The sequence below is a fragment of the Macaca mulatta genome, chromosome 4, assembly GCF_049350105.2.
Source record: "Macaca mulatta isolate MMU2019108-1 chromosome 4, T2T-MMU8v2.0, whole genome shotgun sequence".
Lineage (NCBI taxonomy): Eukaryota > Metazoa > Chordata > Mammalia > Primates > Cercopithecidae > Macaca > Macaca mulatta.
Window position 1 is genome coordinate 154,704,419 of NC_133409.1, and position 5,954 is coordinate 154,710,372.

Genomic DNA, 5,954 nt, shown 5'->3' on the forward strand with positions numbered 1-5,954 from the left:
CTAAATCATGAAGTTTATGATGCCCTGGCCCAACTTGCAAGGAATTCCTTATACGTGGGGGACCATTGCAATCCCAGATCCCCACCTTGAATGGAATTCAAAGGCCTAAAGGTAAGCAACTCCCAGGTGAGTCAAGGCAGTACACATGTTGATGGGCATTTAGACCTGGCAGTGCTCAATCTTGGGGGTAGGAGGGATGCTGATCCACTAAGAATTTGGAAACTAAGAATTGACCATTTGGGGGTCAACGAGGGTCATGTAACTGTTATCATGTACTAGTCTTGTTCCTTATCAGAATTCATCAGAAAAACTAGTCCACCACTAAAAATGGCCAGATATTACCACATATAGATTGGAGAAGGAGGTAACAGCACATCCATTTTTTCAATGTCAGGGTCTTGTGTCCAACAAAGCTGCAGGCTTCCCTCCTGGTGGTGCCCTTTCGTCTTCTCTTACTGGAAACCAAAGACAGCCTTCTCAGAAAAGGCTAGGAGAATAAGGCCTCAGTGCACCAGTCAATTTCCACTTTTGGTGCTAAGAAGGGAGTTTGATGTTCTTTGGTTCTCTGTCTTCCACGCTTCATTACTGAAAATGTTCTTGAGGTTTGTTCTGATCTGTCTTACTCTAGCCCAAGAACATCAGTCTAGGAGCATTCTAGGAACACTAAGGTCTGCTTCTCTTAATCATGCCCTCAGTTAGCAAATCAATAAGGAAGAATCAAGAGCTACTCTGTAGCTGCTATATCCAGGCCACTGAGGCCTGCTTTGAAGAACACCTCCCAAGATCCAACTACTACCTTCTTTAGCTCCGGCAATTTTAATGTATGGTTTTAAGGCGGTATTAAGACTGCTAGCACCCGGCTTGCCCTCCATTGGATCTTAGTTGAAGGATTTAAAGTGTGCTTCCCTCCAACTACAGGGCCAACAAAGTTTCCACTTGTGATTCTCCCCTCACTCCCTGGTGTCCGGGTGGGGAGTAGGTCATTTGCACTCTTGCCGCCTTTATTGGATGTGGCAGCCCGTGTATAAGCTTCTGGAATCGAACCTTGGTTATGGTTAAAATTTTGCTGTCACAAATTTTGCAGATGTATACAGCTGAACACATGAACACATTGCCTGGGAGCCTTCCCAAGATCTTGGATGAGGCCAATACAAGCCAATGGGGTTGTTAGCATCGTGTTATAGCTAAGCTGATTTCCTCTGGGGGTAAAACAAAGCAAAACAAAACCTCTTGAATCCCCCATTCACACCTGTCGAGCCATTTTAGCTTGGAAATTGATAGGGCGATCTGAGTAGGAGAGGAGCAAGAGAGTCCGGGAACCATTCGCATTTTCATTGTCCGCGCCAGGTGTTCTCAATCGTGCAGGTTTCATCTTTGAGACAAGCCTGTGACCCAAAAGGATAAATCAGTCAGACTTGCTAGCAGGGAGAAGAGGAAGGGACACACGTGTCTGACAGTTGACCCAGCATCAAAGGAGCCCCAGCCACAAAGCGAAAGAAGCCGGGAGAACATTCAGCGCCACTGCAAACGCACGCGAGAGGGGAGGCCTCTGCCTCTGGGTTCCAGAAGATTCCTGCCCCTTTGGCGGGGAGGAGGTGTCTTGCGCTCGGATGCCAAAATTGCAACTAAGCTTATCCCAAACAACGTTCGCAACGCCTCCCAAGCCCAACCACTACCCCATATCAGAGCCGAGTGACCTCGAGCACGTGCCCCCTTAGAGTCCCGGCGCCGACTGCCCCCGCTGGCAAGATGTTCCAAGGACCAGGCTGGTGATCCCGGACCGAGGCGGGAGAGAAGCAAGGAGGGAAGCGGTGGCTCCATTGGAAGAGAAAACTATGGCCCCCAAGGCAAACTGCGGCCGCAGATCCTCTTCCTACCGCTAGAAGAGAGCGACCGCACAGCCGCGGAGCGAAAGGTCTCCCAGCCCTGGGCGTTCCTCCTCTCTTGGGGTTTCTGAGATACATTATCCTCGCCGGCAGGAATCGGGAAGGGTGGAATTTGGACGAAGAGGAAGAGGCAGCTGCGGTCTGGCCGCTGCCACGGACATTGCAGAGAGCTCCTATCCCTCAGAAACACACCCCGACACCGAGCTGGGGCGGACAGAGTTAACGCATTTGCATGTTGGCTTGCGGTGCGGCGACGGCTGCCGTCCCTGCTCCCCATACCCCCGAGGAGAGACGAGCCCTTTGCAGGCAGCAGGAGAATCAGGGACGCCTCGAGGTGCTAGGCAACTTTCACTAAACACGCAGGGCTAAACCTGCATGGGCCTGTTGGTTACCAGCGTGTCCCGCAGCCCAGGCCGGGTGATGGACGCCCGAGTCAGGTCACCCAGATCTCTCCACCACCCGCTGCGGTCTGTTAAGGAACCACCTGCTGCCGCGAGGAGCGGCAGGTCGGTGGGTGGAAGAGAGTTAGTCTGGGATGCAGAGAAGCGCGGCGGGAGAAATAAGCAAAGAGCCGAAGTTTTTATCCTCCAGTTCGGCTCTCTTTGCTTATTTCTAGAGATTTATATTTATTTATTTGCAGGCCTCTTTTACTTGATTCAAAAGGTTTCATCTTAGCTTTTGCCTTTTTGTTCACATTGATTTTCTAGCGGCCAGAGGGGTACAACAGGAAGGGGCAGGGCACCCACCGCTGCTCTCTGGTATTTTTGGGGAGATTTCGAGTGCTCCAGGGGACCCGGGGACATCCACACTGACGACCGAGCAAGGCTTGTTCCAATGACAGAGAGAGGAGGTCCTCCACGGGGAGGTGAACTTGCGAGGACAAGGAGTCCGCGACGAGGGGGAAGGGGCGGGATGGAAGGCAGGGAATAGGATCCCTGTCCGCCACACTTACGCGGGCAAGAAAGAAAACGGGGATGAGAGGCAGGGCGAGGCACAGGTTGGCGATGTGACGCGGCCGCAAACGCTAGGAGCTCACCGGAGAAGTCAACGGACCACCCCAAGCTGAATCCTAAGAAGGCAGAGGCGAGGCATGGTCTTCGAGGAGTGTTAGTCCGCTGAACTGCGATCTGCGGGTTAAAATTAACCGCCCGAGAGCGGGGAGAAAGGGCCATGTTTTTATTGCTGAAGGGTAAAAGGACTTATGTCCAAGGCTGAGCTAATAAACGGTTCCGGGAAATACTCAACGGTCCCCTCCAGCAAGCGCAATGAGCCTCTGCGCTCCAGAAGCTACCTTACTAGAAAAAGGGAACAAACTTAACATAAATCGACACTTATAAACTGTTTGTGGTAAATGAAATTTAGGGAAAACACAGGGAAGTTATGTATAGTATTAATAATAATTTGTTGAACAGACTTGATTTTCTATGAATATAAATTGAAAAAGCCGACGGAATTGTGTAGCGCTACTCTATGTTGTTAAGAGCTATATGAGTTAACAAAGGGAAAAGAAAGTGTCAGGATTCGGGGGATGTAGCTCAGTGGTAGAGCACGTGCTTTGCACGCACGAGATTGCGGGTTCGATCCCCGGCGTCTCCACTTTAGTAAGCTGAAGAATGAGAACGGTGGTTTGTTATTCCTCTTTCTTTAGGCTTGGGCAGAGCGTCCTGACGTCTTCAAATACTTGAAAATGGGTCGGTGGCTTTGAACGTCAGATGTAATACATGGCACACTTGTATACTGCCAAACTTTCTCCAACTGTCAAAATCCTGTACTAACTGCTTTAGAACACCTTTAAATCTCATCACTCATTAACAAAACTGGGTTTACGTTGTTATGACTGAAGGTACATGATTTGTAACCAGAAATACAATTATTTGGAGCACAGTTGAAGATGATTCTGCCTTTTTCTCTCAGCCACGGGGATTATCTTTTTTTTTTTTTTTTTGAGACGGAGTCTCCTTCTGTCGCCCAGGCTGGAGTGCAGTGGCGCCCAGGCTGGAGTGCAGTGGCGCGATCTCGGCTCATTGCAAGCTCCGCCTCCTGGGTTCCAGCCGTTCTCCTGCCTCAGCCTCCCTAGTAGCTGGGACTACAGGTGCCCGCCACCACGCCCAACTAATTTTTGTATTTTTAATAGAGACGGGGTTTCACCATTTTGGCTAGGATGGTCTCGATCTCTTGACCTGTGATCCGCCCGCCAGCTTCTCTCAGCCACAGGGATCATCTTTTAAGAGTTAGTTTTGCCGGGCGCGGTGGCTCACGCCTGTAATTCCAGCACTTTGGGAGGCCGAGGCGGGCGGATCACGAGGTCAGGAAATCGAGACCATCCTGGCTAACACGGTGAAACTCCGTCTCTACTAAAAATACAAAAAAAAAAAAAAAATTAGCCGGGCGTTGTGGCGGGCGCCTGTAGTCCTAGCTACTCGGGAGGCTGAGGCAGGAGAATGGCGTGAACCTGGGAGGCGGAGCTTGCAGTGAGCCGAGATTGTGCCACTGCACTCCAACCTGGGCGACAGAGCGAGACTCCGAGTTTTGAGGCAGAAGGGCTGGGCAGGGGCGAGGGCAGAGCTGGCGCGTCCTCGTGGCTGGGGCTCCAGAGCAAACCACCTGCCTCACCAGCGCTGGAGTTCGCGCCGCTTGGCCTCACCTCACTCGTGCTGTCCCTCCCGTTAGCTTGCCTGGCTTTGTCTCAACTGACGCGCCATGTCTCCCCTACCCGGGCTCTGTCCTCAACTCTGCCACCATCGCTGTGTGGCTGTGTTTGCCCTGCAGCCCGACCCCTGCCTCCCCCACTCTGAGCCTCCGTGCCAGCCCATGTATGCCACAGAAATATGGCTGTTGGAATTGTGTTTTACGACCTTCTTAACATCTTCTGCATGTGTGCTAAGCAGTCTGAGCCAGTTCAGAAAGGAGTAGATGGAAGATGTTGAGCGCCTGTTAATGTCCAAAAAACTTTCAGAAAAAAAAAAAAATAAAAAGCAAAAACTGTCTTCATAAACTGTAATACCACATTACAAGCACTGTGGTATTCAGTTTCATAACCATCTTTGTGATAAAAATTTTGTACTTTTTTAGTACTGTGCATTATAGAGATGTATAGTCAAAAATGTTTTGCTTAAGTGTTAAATACAACTGAAGCACTTTAAAAAAGTTAGCTTTGAGCTTTATATCAGGAATTGTCTGAACTATTTGCCTTAAGATACCTTTTCTGCGGTTGTTACCCTGGTCTTTTCACCAATATGCTACTTTTTCTTGGTGGGGGCGGCTGTCATATATACAATCTATAGTATTGGTTTATATAGCATATATTGTAAGCCATTTTTTCAGTTGCTTGTTGAATGAGACCTGGTCTGGTTCAATTGAATTTAAGGCCATTAGAATGACCTAAAGGGTAACTTTTTCTTCTAAAAACTAAGGCCCGAATTATTGACACAATCTTGAAGAAACAACTATGCAAATTATGTTTACATAATTTTTTGGACTCAAGATTGGGGGGAGAACAGAGGTGGTTGCAAGGATATAACAAGTGGTAGAGCTTACAATTTGCATGCCTAGGGTTCCCAATTCGATGCTTGGTATCTCCACTTTGTCTTCCCCACAAGGAGCAAATGAAGCAAAACCTATTCTGTTTGTTCATAGGTTATTTCATTCCTCTTTCGATGTCACTGCTGGTGTTTACTTTCTGTCTTCATTCCCACTTCCTGGTAGTTACTCTCCAAGAAACTATATAAAGATGCCATTTTTGTGGCAATTTTGACAGTCAGAACAGTCAGTAATACCTCCAGTGGGGATGTGGTTCAGTGGTAAAGATTGGAAGACCCAGATTTGATCCACAGAACTTCCTCTTCCCATCTACCTCTTTAAAGAGTGAGACATTGCATGAATTCTGTAAACAAAACAAGGCCTTTGTCTTTCTCCCCTTAACAATTTCGAAAATAGGTTAAAACATCAGAAGTTGAGGCAGTTAAATACAGACATATATGTTTATTCAGTTTTTTATTGATGTATCATTTCATGTGCTGGCTGGCTTAGTAGATTAGATGCTGATACTGAGTGGATTTTTTATCTTTG

The 5,954-nt window shown here is 48.4% G+C and overlaps 1 non-coding gene across 1 annotated transcript; it reads left to right on the forward strand.

The window, feature by feature from the left end:
- The first annotated feature begins 3,410 nt into the window (after window positions 1-3,410).
- On the forward strand, window positions 3,411-3,482 carry TRNAA-UGC (transfer RNA alanine (anticodon UGC)). Its single transcript has one exon. It is a non-coding gene; the product is annotated as a tRNA-Ala (tRNA).
- The last annotated feature ends 2,472 nt before the right edge of the window (window positions 3,483-5,954 follow it).